We start from the raw sequence: 22,211 nt of genomic DNA, 5'->3' as shown, positions 1-22,211 counted from the left end.
GGAAGATGGGAAAGAAGGTGGCTGAAAGTGCAAGGAAGAGCGACAGTGGTGTCTGCTCTCCTGCTATCTAAGCTATGGTACTTATTGACGGTGGAGGATATTCCTGAGTGGGCGGAATAGTCCATCCGAGAGGCTTGTGTGAGGTTTTTATGGGAAGGGAAACCAACCTTGGTGGCATACAATACCATCATTGGACGGAGAAATCAGGGAGGACTCAATTTTCCAGATATTGATTTGAAAAATAAATCCTTTAGAATCAAATGGGTGAAGAGATTTCTTCAGAAGTCAAATACAAGTTTTTGGAAGAGTTGTTTTGAGCATTTTTAAAAACGAAGTGGGATAGGAGGGCAGGGGATACTGTATATGGAATACAATAATATGTTTTTGAAATTGATTAAACTTCTCCCTAGGTTTTATAAGCGGGTTGTAGAGACTTGGGCCGAATTTTTAAAGAGTGTGCAGTTTATGCCCAAGGGGGCTGAGGAATTTTTAGAACAGCCCTTATTTTTGAACAGGTGGGTCAACATCGAAGGAGAGGTTTTTTTAAAAGCTGGGATTATATCGGTGAAAGATGTATTATACGAGGTAATTCCAGGTTGGTTGCCGGAAGCGATAGTGAGGGACATGGTGTGGGAGGAGAATCAGGAGGTAGAAGGAAAAGCAATAGGAATCCTGTATGAGAAGATTGTGAGGGCAATGCCACAGGATTGGATGGAAGAAATAAATGCGGAAATCTCCAAAGGAAGTAAAATGCATCCTGCTTTTCCAAGCTTTGTACTGGAGAAAGGTGGTGAATTGGTCCAATTTGACTACTGTAATACTTGAGATTTCTATGAGGTATTCAGAGAATGGAGATTCAAGGCACCTGCTGGTCAGGAGTTTTGTCAGGGTATATACCCACATCTGGACTTCAACAGGATTTGGAAGGGAGTGTGGGCGAATTTTAAATGTTCAGAATGGATTGAACTGGATTTCAAATTGGCTCCTAACTGGATTTTTACCATGACGGTCTTGTGCAAGATTGGACGAGTGGAGGCGGCAACTTGCCCAATGTGTGGGACACGAGATGAGACTCTGTCCCATTTACTGGTGTTATGTCTGCAGTTAAATGACTTTAAGTACTATGTTCGACAGTTGCTGGATGGGGACCGAAGAGCGAGAATGGGAATCCCGTGGGACTCAATTTTGAGATGGGGATTGCAGGAGAGTCTGCCCGAGTCTAGCGGAGCGGCAATTAATTTAATGTTCAGTTTGGCTAGATTTGTGATTGTGCAAAGAAGGGATGCTCTGTTTTTTAAGGGGAGGAGAATCAATCTAAGAGTATTTTAAATATAAGCTAAAAGATCATTATAAGGCTCTGTGGATGTTTTATTCAGAAAGGAATTTAAGGACAGAATTTTACAACCAATTTTTAAAGTACAATCGATTAATATATGTTACAGGAGACAAACTAAACTTCAGGTTTTGATGTTAAAATGTGGTGGCGGAATGGCTGTGCAGAGCAGCGGAATTGATTTGTATCATACAATGAAATGATCATGATGTTGTAATAAAAAAAAAAAGTGGGTAGCAAAAAAAAAGTGGCTAGCACGCTCACTTCTGAGTCAGAAGGTTTGTGGGTTCAAGTCACACTCCAAAGACTTGCGCACAAAAATCTACGCTGACACTCCAGTGCAGTACTGAGGAAGTGCTGCACTGTCGGAGGTGCCGTCTTTCGGATGAGATCAAGGCCCCATCTGTTCTCTCATGTGGACATAAAAGATCTCATGACCACTATTTTGAAGAAGAGCAGGTGAATTATCCCTGGTGTCCTGGCCAATACTTATCACTAAAACAGATTATCTGGTCATTATCATATTGCTGTTTGTGGAGCTTGCTGTGTGTAAATTGGCTGCCAGTGACGTTAATTCATTGGCTGTAAAGCAATTTGGGGTGCCCTGAGGTTGGGAAAGGCGCTATTTAAATGCAAGTCTTGCTTTCTTTCTTTTGTCACTATAATCAGCGCATTAATACTGAATTAAAAACTTACTTAAAATGGAATCTCTCGCCCTCATCAGCCAAGTAGCCCCATTGATATTAAAAGAGAAGAATCCGTAGAAAAAGCAGCCCTGGGAATAAGTGGAGAAAAAAAGCAAAGCAGACTAGCATGGTGTTCGAATGCATGTGTGTTAATGCAGTGACTGTTACAAATAAAGTTGACGAGCTACAGGCGCATGTTGCCACATGGGGTTATGATAAAGTGGCTATAACGGAGACTTGGCTTAAACATGGGCAGGAATGGGAACTAAACATTCCTGGCTACAATGTATTCAGGAGGGAGAGGGAAGGAAAAAAGAAAGGAGGGTGGGGATGGGGTGATGGTTGGCCGTATTGATTAAGGATAATATTGCAGTTCTACAGAGGGATAATATACTAGAGGGTGCAAAGACTGAATCTATTTGGTTAGAGTTAAGGAACAGAAAAGGATCTGTTACATTGCTGGGTGTTTACCAAACATTCCCAAATGGAGAGAAGGAGATAGAGGAGCAAATCTGCAGGCAAATTTCAGAGAAGTTTGAAAATAATAGAGCAGGAATAGTAGGGAACTTCAATTACCCTAATATAGACTGGATGAAAAAGGGTAAAGGGCAAGGAGGGTGAAGAATTCCTAAAATGTGTAGAGGAGTACTTTCTTAATCAATATGTTTCTAGCCCAACAAGGATTGAAGTGGTGCTGGATTTAATTCTGAGGAATGAAGTAGGAGTGTTTTTCAATGGGAGAACATTTGGGTAATAGTGATCATAATATAATTAGGTTTAAAGTAGTTATGGAAAGGGACAAAGAAAAATCAAAGGTGAAAATATCCAACTGTAAGTGATTTGAGAAGGGATCTAGCACAGGTGGACTGGGACAGAGATTGTCAAAGAAAACAGTAAATGAGCAATGCTGGCCTTCAAGGTGGAGATAGTTCAGATACAAACCAAGCATGTTCCCATAAGGAGGAAAGATGCGGCATCCAAAGCTAGAGCTCCCTGGTTGCCAAAGGAAATAGAGATTAAAATAAAACAGAAAAAGGAGGTTTATGACAAATATCAGGTACAGAATATAATCAAAAATCAGGCAGAATACAGAGAGTGCAGGGGAAAATTGAAAAAGGGTAGTAATCTCAGGATTGCTACCAGTGCCACGTGCTAGTCAGTGTAGAAATAGAAGGATATTTCAGATGAATACGTGGCTAGAGGAATGGTGCCAGGGGAGGGATTCAAATTCCTGGGACATTCCTGGTTCTGGGGGAGGTGGGACCAGTTCAAACTGGACGGTTTGCACCTGGGCAGGGCCGGGACCGATGTCCTAGAGGGAGTGTTTGCTAGTGCTCTGGGGGAGGGTTTAAACTAAAATGGCAGGGGGTTGGGAACCTGAGCGGGGAAACAGAGGAAAGGGAAACAAGGATAAAAGCAAAAGACAGGAAGGAGAAAAACAAAAGTGACAGGCAGAGAAATCAAGGGTTTAAATCAAACATGGGCACAGTAAATAATAATTCTAAAAGATCTAAGAGCATTAAAAAAACGAGCCTGAAGGCTTTGTGTCTTAATGCGAGGAGCACTCGTAATAAGGTGGATGAATTAGCTGCGCAAATAGAGGTAAACGAATATGATATGATTGGGATTACGGAAACATGGCTCCAGGGTGGCCAAGGCTGGGAACTCAACATCCAGGGGTATTCAATATTCAGGAAAGATAGGCAGAAAGGCAAAGGAGGTGGGGTAGCATTGCTGGTTAAAGAGGGGATAAACACAATTGAAAGGAAGGATACTAGCTCTGATGATGTGGAATCTGTATGGGTAGAACTGAGAAATACCAAGGGGCAGAAAACGTTAGAGTGGTATATAGACCTCCAAACAGTAATACGGAGGTCGGGGATGGCATTAAATGGGAAATTAGAGAAGCGTGCAATAAGGGTACAGCAGTTATCATGGGTGACTTTAATCTACATATAGATTGGGCTAACCAAATTAGTAACAATACTGTGGAGGAGGAATTCCTGGAGTGTATACGGGATGGTTTCCTGGACCAATATGTCGAGGAACCAACTAGAGATCAGGCCATCTTAGACTGGGTATTATGTAATGAGAAAGGAATAATTAGCAATCTTGTTGTGTGAGGCCCCTTGGGTCGGAGCGATCATAATATGATAGAATTCTTCATTAAGGTGGAGAGTGAAATAGTTGACTCCGAGACTAGGGTCCTGAATTTAAATAAAGGAGACTACGATGGTATGAGGTGCCAGTTGGGTAGGATTGATTGGGGAATGTCACTCAAAGGGTTGATGGTGGATGGGCAATGGTAAACATTCAAAGATCGCGTGGATGAACTACAGAATTTGTTCATCCCAGTTTGGCATAAAAATAAAACAAAAAAGGTGACTCCACCGTGGCTAACAAGGGAAATTAGGGATAGCGTAAGATCCAAGGAGAGGACATATAAATTGGCCAGAAAAAGCAGTAAACCTGAGGATTGGGAACAGTTTAGGATCCAACAAAGGAGGACAAAGGGATTAATTAAGAGGGGGAAAATAGAGTATGACAGTAAGCTTGCAGGGAACATAAAACTGACTGTAAAAGCTTTTATAGATATGTGAAGAGAAAAAGATTGGTGAAGTCAAGCGTAGGGCCCTTGCAGTCAGAATCAGGGGAATTTATAATGGGGAACAAAGAAATGGCTGACCAATTAAATACATACTTTGGTTCTGTCTTCACAAAGGAGGACACAAATAATCTCCCAAAGATGTCAGGGAACATAGGGTCTAATGAAAGGGAGGAACTGATAGAAATCAGTATTTGTAGGGAAATGGTGTTAGGGAAATTGTTGGGATTGAGGGCCGATAAACCCCCAGGGCCTGATAATCTACATCCTAGGGTACTTAAGGAAGTGGCCCTAGAAATGATACATGCATTGCTGGTCATCTTCCAAAATTTGATAGACTCTGGCACAGTACCCATGGATTGGCGGGTAGCTAATGTTGCCCCACTGTTCAAAAAGTGTGGTAGAGAGAAAATGGGGAATTACAGACCGGTAAGCCTGACATCGGTAGTGGGGAAAATGCTAGAGTGCATTATAAAGGATGTAATAGCAGAGCACTTGGAAAAAAGTGACAAGATCGGACAAAGTCAACATGGCTTTACAAAAGGTAAATCGTGTTTGACTAATCTACTGGAATTTTTTGAGGATGTAACTGGTAAAATAGAAAAGGGAGAACCAGTGGATGTGGTGTATTTGGATTTTAAAAAGGCTTTCAATGAGGTCCCGCATAAGAGATTAGCGTGTGAAATTAAGGCACATGGGATTGGGGGCAAGGTATTGACTTGGATAGAGAACTGGTTGGCAGACAGAAAGCAAAGAGTTGGAATAAACGGGTCTTTTTCCGAGTGGCAGGCAGTGACTAGTGGGGTACCGCAGGGATCGGTCCTTGGACCCCAGCTATTCACAATATATATTAATGATCTGGACGAGGGAACTAGATATAATATCTCCAAGTTTGCAGACGACATAAAGCTGGGTGGGCGTGTGTGCTGTGAGGATGATGCCGAGAAACTCCAGTATGATTTGGACAGTTTGGGTGATTGGGCAGAAGCATGGCAGATGCAATATAACGTGGATAAATGCGAGGTTATCCACTTTGGTGTCAAAAACAGGAAGGCAGATTATTATCTAAATGGCAATAGACTGGGAGAAGGGGAAGTGCAACAAGACCTGGGCATCCTTGTGCACCAGTCGCTGAAAGTAAGCATGCAGGTGCAGCAGGCGGTTAAGAAGGCAAATGGTATGTTGGCCTTTGTAGCGAGAGTGGTTGAGTACAGGAACAAGAATGTCTTGCTGCAGTTGTACAGGGCCTTGGTGAGGCCACATCTTGAGTATTGTGTGCAGTTTTGGTCACCTTATCTGAGGAAGGATGTTCTTGCCATGGAAGGAGTGCAGCGAAGATTCACCAGGCTGATACCTGGGATGGCAGGAATGACGTATGAGGGGAGATTGGGTCGATTGGGCTTGTACTCGCTGGAGTTTAGAAGAATGAGAGGGGATCTCATCGAAACTTATAAAATTCTAACAGGACTAGACAGACTAGATGCTGGAAGGATGTTCCCGATGGTCGGGGAGTCCAGAACCAGGGGTCACAGTCTAAGGATAAGGGCTAAGACATTTAGGACAGAGATGAGGAGGAATTTCTTCACCCAGAGTGTGGTGAACCTGTGGAATTCTCTGCCAAAGAAGGCAGTAGAGGCCAATTCATTAAATATATTCAAGAAGGAGTTGGATATATTTCTTAAGGCTAAAGGGATCAAGGGATATGGAGAGAAGGCAGGAACAGGGTACTGAATTTGGATGATCAGCCATGATCTCATTGAATGGCGGAGCAGGCTCGAGGGGCTGAATGGCCTACTCCTGCTCCTATCTTCTATGGTTCTATGTCTATGTTTCTATGGTATAAGTAGGGCAAAGAGAGAGGTATGAGAAACGATTAGCAGGTAACATAAACGGGAACCAAAATTCTTTTATAAACATATATAAAGTAAAAGGATAGTTAAAGGAATGGTGATGCTGATTAAGGGCAAAAAAGGAAATCTTCTTGTGGAGGCTGAGGGCATGACGGAGATACTGAATGAGCATAGAAACATAGAAAAATAGGAGCAGGAGTAGGCCATTCGGCCCTTCGAGCCTGCTCCGCCATTCAATATGATCATGGTTGATCCTCTATCTCAATACCATATTCCCTCTCTCTCCCCATACCCCTTGATGCATTTTGTGACTAGAAATCTCTCTATCTCCTTCTTAAATATATTCAGTGACTTGGCCTCCACAGCCTTCTGTGGTAGAGAATTCCACAGGTTCACCACCCTCTGAGTGAAGAAATTTCTCCTCATCTCAGTCCTAAATGTCCTACCCCGTATCCTGAGACTGTGACCCCTCATTCTAGGCCCCCCCAGCCAGGGGAAACATCCTCCCTGCATTCAGTCTGTCTAGCCCTGTCAGAATTTTATACGTTTCAATGAGTTCCCCTCTCATTCTTCTAAACTCTAGTGAATACAGGCCGAGTCGACCCAATCTCTCCTCATACGACAGTCCTGCCATCCCAGGAATTAGTCTGGTGAACATTCGCTGCACTCCCTCTATGGCAACTATATCCTTTCTTAGGTAAGGAGACCAAAACTGCACACAGTGCTCCAGGTGTGGTCTCACCAAGGCCCTGTGCAACTGTCGTAAACCATCCTTGCTCCTGTACTCAAATCCTCTTGCAATGAAGGCCAACATACCATTTGCCTTCCTAACTACTTGCTGCACCTGCATGTTTGCTTTCAGTGACTGGTGTACAAGGACACCCAGGACCTTTTGTACATCAGCATTTCCCAGCCTATCAGCATTTAAATAATACTCTACCTTTCTTTTTTTCCTACCGAAGTGGATAACTTCACATTTATCCATGTTATACTGCATCTGCCATGTATTTGCCCACTCACTCAACTTGTCTAAATTGCCTTGCATCTGTCTTCACAAAAGAAGAGGATAAAGTTAATGTCTGAGTAGTGGAGAGGGGATAGTATAAAAATAGACAGAAAGGAGGTGCTAAATAGGTTGGCATCACCTGGTCCTGCTGGGATTCATCCTAGTTTGTTGAGGGAGGCTAGGATGGAGATAGCTGAATCTCTGACCACTCTCTTTCAACCCTCCTTGGATATTGGTGTTGGGCCGTAGGACTGGAGAGGTGCAAATGCTACACCCTTATTCAAAAAAGGAGAGAGGGATAAACCTGGTAATTACAGGCCAATCAGTCTAACGCCAATGGTGGGGAAATTATTAGAGACCATTGTCGAGACCAAATTAATTCTCACTTGGAGAAGCATGGGTTAATAAGGGACAGCCTGCATGGATTTGTTAATGGCAAATCATGTCTGACTAACTTGATTGCGTTCTTTGATGAAGAAACAGAGAGGGTTGATGAAGGTAGTGCAGTAGATGTTGCATATATGGACTTTCAAAAAGCATTTGATAAATTACCTCGTTTTATTCGGAAAATAGAAGCACATGGTATTAAAGGGACTGTGGTAACTTGTGTATGAAATTGGCTAAGGGAAAGGAGGCAGAGAGTAGTGGTGAATGGATGTTTATCTGTCTGGTGAGAAGTATGCAGTGGGGTCCCCCAGGATCATTGTTTTTTTTGTTATATATAAATGTCCTGGACTTGGATATAGGGAGTACAATTTCAGAGTTTGCAGACGATACAAAACTTGGCAACATGGTAAATAGTGAGCATGATAGTACTGTAGCAGACTTTAGGAGGACATAAACAGACTGGTGAAATGGGCAGACACATGGCAGATCCAATTTAACGCAGATAAGTGTGAAGTGATGCACTTTAGGAGAAACAAGATGGAGAGGCAGTATAATCTGGGGGTGCATATTCACAAATCTTTGAAGGTGGCAGGGCCAGTTGATAGGTCTGTTCAGAAAGCGTATAGGATAATTGGCATTGTAAACAGGAACATTAAATACAAAAACAAGGACATCATGCCAAACCTTTACAAATCTCCGGTTAGGCCTCAGCTGGAGTATTGTGTACAATTCTGGGCACCACACTTTTTAGAAAGGATGTCTAGCCCCTGGAGAGGATACAGAAAAGGTTTACCAGGATGATACCAGGGATGAGGGAGTTCAGTTATGTGAAAGATGAAAGAAAGTCTTGCATTTATATAGCACCTTTCACGACCACCGGATGTCCCTAAGTGCTTTACAGCGAATGAAGTACTTTTTGAAGTGTAGTACTGTTGTAATGTGGGAAACGCGGCAGCGAAATTGCGCACAGCAAGGTCCCACAAACAGCAATGTGATGATCACCAGATAATCTGTTTTAGTGATGTTGGTGGAGGAATAAATATTGACAATGATACCTCCCTTGCTCTTCTTCGAAATAGTGTCATAGGATCTCTTACATCCACCTGAGATAGCAGACTCTTTGGTTTAACGTCTCATCTGGAAGACGGCACCTCCAACAGTGCAGCACTCCCTCAGCACTCCCCTGGAGTGTCAGCCTAGATTTTTGTGCTCAAGTCTCTGGAGTGGGTGGAGAGATTGGAGAAGCTGGGATTGTTTTCCTTAGAACAGTGAAGGTTAAGGCGAGATCTAATAGAGCCATTCAACATTATGAAGAGTTTTGATAGAACAAGTAGGGAGAACTATTTCCTCTGGCAAGTGGGCCAGTAACCAGGGGTCATAGATTTAAAATAATTGGCAAAAGAACTAGAGGGAAAATGAGGAGAAACAGAGAGTTGTTCAGATCTGGAACGCAGTACCTGAAAGGATAATGGAATCAGATTCCATAGGAACTGTTAAAAGGCATTTGGACATGTACTTGAAGAGGACTAATTTGCAGAGTTATGGGAAAAAGCTGGGGTGTGGGACTGAATTGAACAGCTCTTTCGAAGTGCCAGCTCTTCCTTTTGTGCTGTAAGATTCCATGGGGGAAAAATTCAGTTGGTTTGTGCCTCCTGTTAGCGCCTTAAGAGGGCGCTAATGGGGCGCAAAGCAACTAGCGCCCGTGCGCGGCAATGTTTGCGCCTGTAAGATTTACAAAATTTGTGCATCTTCCCGAAGGTTATTATCGATAAAAAGGACCCTGCGTGGACATTTTTTTGAAATTAAAAAAAGGGTACCCAAGATGGCGTCCGTGCCTCGTGGCAGAAAGCCTACGGGTCTCCAAAATGGATTCTGCAGCACAGACAGTTTGGGGAAATCGAAACTAAGGCTGCAGGTTTCCTGTGAAAAGAACTTTGTGTTTTGGGACCCAGACAAAACTGTGAATTATGTATTAGGCCGAATTGGAGGCAGATCTAATTTCAATGAGGCCTACAGTTAAAGCCGTCAAACAGCCTGCATACATAATCAGAAACAGATTAAACACATCCATCGAGGCTAGACAAGCCCATCAAAGACTTTCAGGACAATACGAGTCAATTATCAGGCTGGTAGACGCAATTACCGGCAATCTAAAAAAACCGTCAGCATAGATTGCTACCATTATTTTAACTAGCCCGCCAAAATTAAAACAAAGAACTAACCTGATTTGGCGCGCAGATAAGGGTTTTTCGACGAAGGTATAACTGAAGGTCCCTAGATAGCAATCGAAAGAAAAAGGAACTCCGGCTCTGCTCTCCTGCCGCTCTGCTGCTGTCGGTACTGCCGCTCCCTGGCTCTTTGGCCCCTCGCCGTCGTGGATGCCGCTCTTCCCCCATCAGGCGCTTACCCCCTGGCCTTTGCCCGTGCCCTCTCCCACTCTACCTGGACTCGCCCCGACACCGGGTCGGGCGAACATGGGCAATTCAGGCCAGGCGAAGCGGGACGCGACGAGGGGAGGAGGAGGGAAGACCACCCGGGGAAGGCCAACTGAGGGTAGGCTTCAAATCATCGGGCTTTCAGCCTCAGCCGACCTGCGACTGTCTTCATGCAAACTCAAGCTGTCGGCGAAGAACCATCCCTGCAAGGTAAAGTACCCAAGCAGAGACTGTAACTTTGGGGTACTCGAACCTGGACAACGCCCTTGCAGCACCCGGAGCCCACGTGACGACGGCAGACTCCAGAGAGCACCAAGAGCGAACATCGAACCCAACTGCTGTTTTGAGTCTAACAAACCCTTTTGATTGGTGAGCATGAATTCTGACCCCCTCATAGCTTAACCTAGTTAGGTATAGGGGGTGGGATAAGGATAAGGGGATTGTTAAGATAGTTGTTTTCCCTTGATGTGCCGTGTGTCCACCATTCCCTGTATATATATATATATATGTATATATATATATATATATATATATGAGTATAGTATTATTATGACTCTCTTGTAATTTTTGCCTGTAGAAGAGTACACTAATAATTTTCCATAAGATTGTATCAAGTTTTTCTCTTCAATAAAAATCTTGGTTTGTTTGCATCCAACCACCTGTCTACTCGAGTCTTCTCTGTATCGCTGCCTGTATCTAAGTCCGGTGTCCAGAACCCAGGGGGCGAGCGATTCGAACCGCTCAAGGAAGAAAGTCAGAGGCAAAGCTGACTGACCCGAACACGCCTGTGCAAAACCCCCTGCAGAAATGGCGACCGTGGCAGGACACCGGCAACAATGTTGCAATACGGCAGACAGTGGTTCGGATGAGCGAACCGTGATGGAGGAAAGGATTTCTGATTATGTTTTTAGCAAGGTGAATATCACTAAGAAGTGGATCACCACTGTTAAAGGCTGGGCGTCCGGTAGACGCAGCAGCCAAGTGGACAGAGGGAAAGGAACACAAGAAGTCCTTAGAGAAGGCAGTTTGGCTGATGTGCTTTAAAAAGCAGATCCAGCTTCTGGACGGGCTTGTTGCCGCACAGGCAATCGAGTTAAAGGAGTCAGCCCTGGAGATCCAGGATAAGGCTCTCGTGGGGGAAAAGTTGTTAGTGGCTCTGCAGGCTTTGAACCAAGAAAGAGTACATCTAGTAAGGGAACACAAGGCGCAGTTGGAATACCTACGGTGTCAAGTCACCGAGGCCAAGGGAAATGAGTCAAGGTTGTGGGAGAAAAACGCCCGCATGGCAAGGCAAGTTAGGGAACAGGAAGAGAAAGTTCAGGAGGTAAAAGCCGCTTACAAGCTAGCAAATGAACAGGGGTTTGAGGAGGCAGACCACGGCCTCTGCCAAGAGAGGATAGAAAATCTGAGCCGGGCCCTCCGGAAGGCAAAAGGCATGGTATGCCTCATAAGCCCAAAGGCATGTGGGGCAGATTTTATGGGGAACGAGGGGAGAACAGTTCCAGTGTCACCGGTCGTGTCTAGGGACAACCCGATTGAAAGAGAGGAGATCTCATGACCACCACCCATAGCGCCAATTTTCAGCGAGGTTTGGCAGCAAGGGGAGGTGGAGCCCACCGTGGAGCCGGAGGTGGAGGTAGAGCAACCCCCACCCGAAAAGCCGGAACCGGAGCCGATGTGCCCAGCACGGCATCGGAGCTATGTCCCACCCGCCAATGGCGAAGATGAGGGACCCCTCCAAAACCAGTTCGTATTACCCTTTAACACCCAACAGCTATGGGTTATGGTCAACCATGTCCCGAAGCTTTCCGCCAAGGGAGACCCCTCGTTCCACTTCAGGGAAATAGAGCAGGCCACCAGCATCAACGACTGCGATGACACTGAGAAGGCCAAGATGCTGCTATTCTCCCTGGAGAGTAATCTCCTCCAATCCCCCTCGAAGAGTGTAAGAGGGGACAGAGCAGGTACAAGGAGCTTAGAGATGCGGTTCTGGAGGCCATGGGGATGGATGAGGGAAGTCCTTTCTCCTGCGTGGAGAAGACGGTACAGCTCTCAGGGGAGACCCCGCAGGCTTTTGCGGACCGGTTGTGGCCGGTATACCGGAAAGCCTGCCCGGGGACGCGGGACCGGGGATTCCTGAACGGGGATTCTCTGACGCATTGGCTCCGTTGTCTAGTGGCGAACAGCTTGCTACAGATCCGGGCCAAGGCAGAAGCCTGGTTCAACCCCAAAGATCCCCAGGCCACAGAGATCACGGTAATTAGACAGCTCATTCTGGCCTATAAAAATGGTAGGGGAGCCGATGCACACCCACCCAAGGGTAAGCTGCATGAGGTAAAACCTGGACCGGGTAGGAAAGAGTGGCACCAGGAAGGGAGTAACCCCCCCAGCACAAAGACCAATTGTTACGGGTGTGGGAAGGCTGGTCACTGGTGGAAGGAGTGTAAGAACCCTTGGAAGGATAACAAGGGAAAGCATCCCACAGCCCCAGCCCAAAAGGCGGGGGTAGGGACCCCTTCCGCAGAGGTTGAGTCGCTTTTGGACGCCATGAGGTCCTTCCTTGTGCCTTAAGGTAGGTGTGAAGCGCCTGATTTAGCGCTCCAATCACCTCCAGGGGCGATAAAAGCCAAGTTTGCAGTCAGAGGTGATAATTAGCACCAGGCGCTAATTTTTGCGCCCGGCAGATAATTGCGCCCCAAATGGGGCGATACTGAATTTTTCCCCCATTCTATGATTCTATGCTCCTGTACAGAGCCTACTTTTGTCAGGATTTCTCCTTTATGGAGCAGTCCACATAATGTTTACAAGCAGTGGGTAGGTTGATTTGTTGCCCACATCAATATCTCCATGTAAGTGCCTGCATTGACTTTCCTTAATGAGATTTTACTGTACCTGCTAGACTGGATGTCAAATTTGACAGCATTGTCTGTAATGTATGAAAATATTTTAGTATGCTATAGACACAGTATCCTGCCGACATAGACACAGTGTTTTAATGAATCAGAGGGGTTAGTTTCTGTCAGCTAACTTCAGGGTGACGTTAAGCAGGCCCACATGAACAATTTTTTGCTGTTCAATGAAAGTGCATCATTCTTCAACCAAAATGGATGTAATCACTGTGTATAAATATATTAACTATTTTGCGTGTTCCACATCAGAGCAGCAGCTTAGAAGTTCATTTTTTCAAATACTTGATGGATTCATTGGAAATGTTCTTGCAGAAAATATTAGTTAACTTTTTAAAAAAATAGCAAACTTGGCTTCAACTAACCACTGTTCCTTGATTTATCACGTCTTCTCCCAAACTCTTTTCAGTCCTGATGTCACACTGCAGCATGGACCTCAGACTTAATTTTTAAAAATTTGTTCCTGGGATGTGGGCGTTGCTGGCAAGGCCGGCGTTTATTGCTCATACTTAATTGCCCTTGAGAAGGTGGTGGTGAGCCACCTTCTTAAACTGTTGCAGTCTGTGAGGTGAAGGTGCTCCCATAGTGCTGTTAGGGAGGGAGTTCCAGGAATTTGATCCAGCAACAATGAAGGAACGGCGATCTACTTCCAAGTCAGGATAGTGTGTGACTTGGACTTGACTATTCCAAAGCAGTCCTGGCTGGCCTCCCACATTCCACCCTACGTAAACTTGAGGTCATCCAAAACTCGGCTGCCCGTGTCCTAACTCGCACCAAGTCTCGTTCGCCCATCACCCCTGTGCTCGCTGACCTACATTGGCTCCCGGTTAAGCAATGCCTCGATTTCAAAATTCTCATCCTTGTTTTCAAATCCCTCCATGGCCTTGCCCCTTCCTATCTCTGTAATCTCCTTCAGCCCCACAACCCCTCTAATTCTGCCCTCTTGAGCATCCCTGATTATAATCGCTCAACCATTGGTGGCAGTGCCTTCTGTTGCCTAGGCCCTAAGTGCTGGAATTCCCTGCCTAAACCTCTCCGCTTCACTACCACGCTTTCCTCCTTCAAGACGCTCCTTAAAACCTACCTATTTGGCCAAGCTTTTGGTCACCTGCCCTAATTTAACCTTACGAGGATTGGGGTCAAATTTTTTGTCTTAAAATTCTCCAGTGCAGCGCCTTAGGATATTTTACTACATTAAAGGTGCTATATAAATACACATTGTTGTTGTTGTTGTTGTTGGCGGGGAACTTGGAGGTGATGGTGTTCCCATGTGCCTGCTGCCCTTGTCCTTCTAGGTGGTAGAGGTCGGGGTTTTGGGAGGTGCTGTCGAAGAAGTCTTGGCAATTTGCTGCAGTGTATCTTGTAGATGGTACACACTGTAGCCACAGTGTGCCAGTGGTGGAGGGAGTGAATGTTTAAGGTGGTGGATGGGGTGCCAATCAAGCAGGATGCTTTGTCCCTGACGGTGTCGAGCTTCTTCAGTGTTGTTGGAGCTGCACTCATCCAGACAAGTGGAGAGTATTCCATCACACACCTGACTTGTGCTTTGCAGATGGTGGAAATGCTTTGGGGAGTCAGGAGGTGAGACACTCGCTGCAGAATACCCAGTCTCTGACCTGCTCTTGTAGCCACAGTATTTATGTGGCTGGTCCAGTTAAGTTTATGATCAATGGTGACACCTAGGATGTTGATGGTAATGCCGTTGAATGTCAAGGAACGGTGGTTCGACTCTCGCTTGTTGGAGATAGTCATTGCCTGGCACTTGTGTAGCACAAATGTTACTTGCCACTTATCAGCCCAAGCCTGAATGTTGTCCAGGTCCTGCTGCATGCGAGCATGGACTGCTTCAATATCTGAGGAGCAGTGAATGGAACTGAACACTGTGCAGTCATCAGTAAATGTCTCCACTTCTGACCTTATAATGGACGGTAGGTCATTGATGAAGCAGTTGAAGATGATTGAGCCTAGGACACTGCCCTGAGGAATTCCTGCAGTGATATCCTGGGGTTGAGATGATTGACCTCCAACAACCAGAACCATCTTCCTTTGTACTAGGTATGACTCCAGCCAGTGGAAAGTTTTCCCCCTGATTCCCATTGATGCCAATTTTACTAGGGCTCCTTGATGCCACGCTCGGTCAAATACTGCCTTGATGTCAAGGGCAGTCACTCTCACCTCACCTCTGGAATTCAGCTCTTTATCCATGTTTGGACCAAGGCTGTAATGAGGTCTGGAGCCGAGTGGTCCTGGCGTAACCTGAACTGAGCATCGGTGAGCAGGTTATTGGTGAGTAAGTGCCGCTTGATAGCACTATCGACGACACCTTCCATCACTTTGCTGATAATTAAGCCCCTGTTTCCTGAATGTTCGAAAACAAAAATTTTGTTCTTGCGAGGGACAGGCAGTGAGATTTTCTTCAAGTCCTGGGCAAATGTTGAATATTTATTTAAAATGGAGAACATCCCATTTGAAATAATCCAACCTCTAAAAAGCAAGAGCAAGCTTCACTAAATTGCAACAAAATATTTGCTTACTCACTTCGAAACCAGGGAGGAGCAGTGCAAAGGGCGTACACAAAAGGAAAGAACAGCTTGCTATGCTCATTTAGAAATGGACACCTGGAACTTCCATGGGATCTCTCCCGGTCTCTCATCATAACTTCCACAGAAGATTGGTAGAACTCCTGCAGAAACAGAATAAGGAGCTAAAAACAACGATTTACGCAGATTCTCCAGGGTTTCTGCAATCAGCTGCCTAAGTTACAGAGAGAAATAGGGAGAACCCTACAGACATTCTCCCTCGGAAGTTCCATCAAGCAGAGAAATCAGTCTACGAATGAAATGGACACACGAGATCATTAGCCCTTTAGTTGTTACAATTTTAGGTCTGCCATAGATACCTTCTTGGATTCAGTGGTGTTAGTCGTTCCAGTAAGTAAATTTCACATCGTTTATGTGCCAGAGTAGAATCAAAGGGGGTAATTTAGACTTTGGGCGATCGTGTAAAATGGGCGATGTCGATTCTGTCCCGTTTTTCTTTTCACATTATTACGTGAAGCTAAGATGTAAGTGAATCTGATTATAAATATAGCTCTAAGTTTACCTTAATGTGGAATAAAGCAGCTTAATGATTTGAACCAATCCTCACCTCATCTAATGTTACTCCATCTGCCTTCAGAGAAATTGAAGACGTACACATACAAAAGACATTGATTTCCAGTTTACATCACTGGGGGGTGTTTCATTGTTATTCCTCCTGGGTCCTGCTGTCATACAAGTAGATATAGGGCAGTGTGGAGTCAACTCCCATAAAAGTAAAACATGGGAGTGAATGAGGCGATGTCTACAACAGACACACATTCAAAACACAAGGACAGTCAACATGGATTTGTAAAGGGGACCCTGTACTTTATAAATTGAATCAAATTAGATAAAATGAAGGAAAGAATTATGGCATATTTGGACTTTCAAAAAGTGTTTAAAGAAGGGACACATAAGAATCTCAAGGGTGTGGCAGAGCCACTGAATGACTCTGGCTAACTGTATATAATTCTCTTTAACGATGTTCTAACACCAGCCTAAGCCTGTACCATTGTGTTAGGCATTACTGTGTTTTGTATATAGAGTTTGCATGTACGGGGCGTGGCCCCTTTAAGAGAGCAGGAAAACGCGGGCAAACGCAATGTCACGTCGCAAACCACGTGACTGCCCAGGCAGTCATCGTGGCATCTCCGTTGAGTAAAAACCTGTCTCATTGTTCTCCTGCGTCGATCTCAATTATTCGTAGGAATTTGGCAATTCCTACATTGGTGACCCCGTTTTTGTGAACGTTTTCACAGAAGAAGAGCACAGCAGGAGGCAAACGTCGTTTTGCTAAAGCTACCGCAGTTCTGGGAGCAGCAAGCGCCCTCGTGGTTTATTCAGGTCGAGGCCCAGTTCGCCCTGAGGAACATCGATGCAGATCAGACCAAGTATCTTTACGTGGTCTCCGCACTTGACGGCTCTACCGCCTCTCGGATCGTCAGCCTCCTCGAAAAACCCCCAACGGAGCGCAAGTATGAAACCCTCAAAGTGCGGTTACTGCAGGTTTTCGGGCTCACAAAATCGGAGCGCGCCCGTCGATTACTCGCTGTGCCCGGGCTCGGGAACTCCAAGCCTTCAGAGTTGATGAGCCAAATGCTCACACTCCCGGGCTCTCAACAGGAATGTTTCGTATTCCGCGAAATTTTCCTCAGCCAACTGCCTGAACAGGTACAAACTGCCCTGGCCAGATCTGAAGCTGAAGACTGCGCAACACTCGCGGCGGAGGCTGACAACATTTTCGCTGTAACTCGGCAGTACTGCGCTGCCACGAGGCACCCATCCCGCACAGACGCCGCCCCAGCTCGTCAGCCTGCTGGGCTGTGTTTCTACCACGCGCAGTTTGGCGTGAAGGCGAAGCGTTGCCGCCCTCCCTGCAGTTTCCCCCCCCCCAAAAAAAAACCCAGCATCATCTGACACTGCGGCCACCGAGGAACGGGTCGAACGGGCACCCCGCAGCCGCGATGGCGATCGGCAACGCGGGAAAATTGCTGTTCATCACCGATACCCTCTCCGGTCGTTGTTTTCTGTGCGACACCAGAGCGCAGTGCAGCATTTTACCCGCGTCCACCCTCGATGTGCAGATGGGGAATCACGGCCCCGCCCTTGAAGCGGCCAATGGCGCCACAATTCGGACCTTCGGCAGATGGCGAGTGGAGTTGTGCCTCGGGGGGCAACGTTTTCACTGTGAGTTTGTTACGGCCAAAGTTTCCCAGCCCCTCCTCGGCGCGGATTTCCTGTGTGCAAGCAGCCTCCTGGTCGACGTTCGGAACCGGCGGCTGATCAACGCAGCCACTTTTAATTCACTTCCGTGTTATCGCAGTAACACTATGTCACGCACCGTCTCCTGTGCATTCCCGACTCCTGATGAGTTCGCTCGCCTGCTCAGCGAATTCCCCGACCTGACAAGACCCACGTTCTCCTCCACAACCACGAAACATGGTGTGGAACACCACATCACCACCAACGGCCCCCCGGTCTATGCGCGGGCCCGGCGCCTGGAACCTGGCAAGCTGGCGGTCGCAAAGGCAGAGTTCGCCACCATGGAGCGGTTAGGGATTATTCGCCGGTCGAATAGTCCCTGGTCTTCACCCCTCCATATCGTCCCGAAGCCTGGCGGCGGATGGCGGCCATGCGGCGACTATCGACGACTAAACAACGCCACCACTCCTGATCGGTACCCGATTCCCCATATCCAGGATTTCTCTGCCCATTTGGCGGGGAACACCGTTTTTTCAAAAGTCGACCTCGTCCGAAGCTACCACAAGGTCCCAGTTCATCCACAGGACGTCCAGAAGACCGCAGTCATCACCCCATTCGGCCTCTTCGAGTTTTTACGGATGCCGTTTGGGTTAAAGAATGCCGCCCAGGCTTTCCAACGCCTGATGGGCTCTGTACTGCGGGACCTCAAGTTCCCCTTCGTCTACCTGGATGATATTCTAATTGCCAGTCCTACCATGGAAGAACATACCTGTCACCTACGCACCCTTTTTCGACGCCTCAGCCAACACGGCCTGATTATCAATCTGGCCAAGTGTCAGTTTGGCCTGCACCAAATTGACTTCCGGGGGCATCGCATCACCTCAGAGGGAACGGTTCCTTTACCTTCGAAGGTGGAGGCGGTGACATCCTTTTCACGCCCGCAGAACATAAAGGCCCTGCAGGAATTCCTAGGCATGGTAAATTTTTACCACCGTTTCGTGCCTCAGGCGGCACTACTCATGCGGCCCCTGTACGAGGCCCTCAAGGGCAAGACTGGCAAGAACCCGGTAGACTGGACGGATGACATGGCCCGAGCGTTCGCCGACACCAAAAGCGCCTTAGCCAACGTGACTATGCTGGTGCACCCGCTGCCAGGAGCCACCGTCGCCCTCACCACCGACGCGTTGGACTACACAGTCGGTGTCGTGCAACAGCAGTGGGTGAACGGGACGTGGCAGCCGTTGGCATTCTTCAGCTGTCAACTACGGCAGAACGAGAGAGCATACAGCACGTTCGACCGGGAGTTGCTCGCCCTTTTTCTGGCCATCCACCATTTTCGGTTCCTTCAAGAAGGACGTCCTTTCACCGCCTTTGTGGACCATAAGCCGCTGACCGCCGAACCGTGGTCAGCCAGGCAGCAGCATCAACTGACCTACATATCTGAATTCACCATGGATATACGGCACGTGGCCGGTAAGGACAACCTGGTGGCAGACTGCCTCTCCCGCACGGTCATCAATACGGTTCATTTGGGCATCGACTACGCCCTCATGGCAGCAGACCAAGCCTCAGACCCGGAAGTCCAAGCTTACAGAACGGCCATCACCGGCCTACAGTTGGCCAACGTCAAGTTCCATTCGGCAGGTACCACGCTGTTGTGTGACGTCCCCGTACAGGATCCTCGCCCTGTCGTGCCGGTCATCTGGCGCTGCAAAGTGTTCGACGCCATACATGGGTTGTCACACCCTTGAATGAAGGCCTCTCAGAAACTGATGTCCGCGAAATTTGTATGACATGGCATGCATAAAGATGTCCGCGACTGGGCCAACACCTGTGTGGTCTGCCAAAAGGCTAATGTACAGCGCCACATCAAAGCTCCGTTGGCCACCTTCACAGTTCCAAAGCGACGTTTTGACCATGCCAACGTGGACCTGGTAGGACCACTCCCACCCTCCCATGGTTTTTCACACATCCTGACCATGGTTGACCGCACCACCAGATGGCCAGAGGCGGTTCCCCTGTCATCCACTACTTCAGCGGACGTGGCCAGGGCGTTCATTTCGGAGTGCCCGCAGATATTTTGTCGGACAGGGGACCACAGTTTTCCTCCGAACTCTGGAATGCAGTGGCCCAAGGACTCGGTGTCAAATTACACCGCACCACAGCCTACCACCCACAGGCGAATGGCCTCTGTGAACGCTTCCACTGCTCAATGAAAGCCGCCCTGAGGGCCAGCCTCCAGGATGCTGGATGGGCAGACAAGCTACCGTGGGTCCTGTTGGGCATTCGCACGGCCCCCAAAGAAGACCTTCACTCTTCATCTGCGGAACTCGTGTACGGTCAGCCGCTGCGAGTCCCAGGGGACTTCCTACCAATATCGACGGAGCCATGGTCCACGTCTGCCCAGCTTGCTAGTCACCAAGAGGCGGCCAGATGTTTCGTACCGGTGCCCACTTCGCACCACGGGCTGCAGAGGTCACACGTTCCCACGGAGCTTCACAAGGCTGAGTACGTTTTTATTCGCCATGACGCACAGAGACCCGCTCAAGACCCCATATACCGGTCCCTTCCGCGTGTTGGAAGCAGTGGACAAAACCTTCACGGTAGATGTCGGTGGTAAACCGGACCACGTTTCGGTCGATCGCTTAAAGCCAGCACATTTGGACCTCGACCGCCCCGTCGAGACAGCACAACCGCCGAGATGGGGTCGGCCACCCATCGTCGTTACGGCAGACCAAGTGAGACCGCCGGCCGCTCTACAGCCTCCGCCTCGAGAGTACAGGAGTCGTTCTGACAGGCTCGTCAGACCCCCTCACCATTTGACTTTGTCCGTTAAAGCGAATTCTGGGGGGGGCACATGTGGCAGAACCACTGAATGACTCTGGCTAACTACATAATTCTCTTTAACGATGTTCTAACACCAGCCTAAGCCTGTACCATTTTGTTAGGCATTACTGTGTTTTGTATATAGAGTTTGCATGTACAGGGCATGGCCCCTTTAAGAGCGCGGGAAAACGCGGGCACACGCGATGACGTCACGTCACAAACCACGTGACTGCCCAGGCAGTCCTCGTGGCATCTCCGTTGAGTAAAGACCTGTTTCATTGTTCTCCTGCGTCGATCTCAATTATTCGTAGGAATTCGGCAATTCCTACAAGGGTATATTTTTTGATTGACAAAGTTCAGGTTTGAAAGCTTAGAGCAATTTTGTTACATTCCAGTATGTGCTACTTTAGGCAACTGTTAACCCAGTTAGATGCTATCTTATAGATTTGAAAAAATAAACGATGTGATGTCAGTCAACTTATTCTCCTTGTCTACCAAGTGAGCCCTTCGCCCCATCATCACAATAACCTCAAGACAAGTGTAACCTCAATCTCTTGACCAACAGATTGGCTCTGGACTTCCACCTCCATTTCTGAAGACCCCGCCCAAAGGAAACCCTTAACCATGATTTAGGGGTCAATCTTAACTGTTACTGCTAGAGAAAAGCAGTTCCTCTGGGTTTCCACCTCATTTAGACTGGATGTTCAAATTTCAGTCAAATCAAAAGGTGCATGGTCAGGTGGGCACATCACATCTGTAAGGGTGCATCAGTGCCAACTGCTCCGAATGTAGGAGCGGCTTCATGCTGCTCAGACACAGATGATGCAGCCTGGGAACAGCATCACAGCAACAAAGCAGCCCCAACTCTACTGCTCCGAATGGAGTGTTCAGGCCAATTCTTGCGCGGTAATTGATCCCCTCCCAGATTGAGTAACTGCTCCCTCCAACATTCTGGGGCCTTTAGTAGACCCATAATGGATCTTATGCCTGCTCTCAGCAAGCATGGTTTCATAGGGTCTCTCAGGGGGCATACTAGGAAGAATTTGCCAAATAAGCCCAGGAAATCCCCCAGCCACGCTTCCTTGACATGGAGAGGCCAGCGAAACGTCTGCCAACAGGCCCGCACTGGAATTACAGGCCTCTTCTCCACAGGCAGAATCCTGACAGAACTGGTTCTGCCCCATTTTTGCACCCTCTCCAGCAGCAAGGGAAGAATTTTGGACCTTCAATTTTTATCTTGCAATAGGGTTCACATAAACTATACAGATAACCAGCACTGGGAATACACAATGCACAGTGACCTCTCAGGCTACCGTGTGGTACTGCAGCACTATCCTGAGCGAACTTCCCTCCCACCTACCTTTTATTTTGAACATAAAGCTCTCGTAACATTAAC

This window comes from Somniosus microcephalus, chromosome 2, assembly GCF_052327205.1.
Source record: "Somniosus microcephalus isolate GS21.2 chromosome 2, FLI_Smic_1.0, whole genome shotgun sequence".
NCBI lineage: Eukaryota > Metazoa > Chordata > Chondrichthyes > Squaliformes > Somniosidae > Somniosus > Somniosus microcephalus.
The sequence above is the reverse complement of the archived record's forward strand: the minus strand, read 5'-3'. Positions refer to the sequence as shown.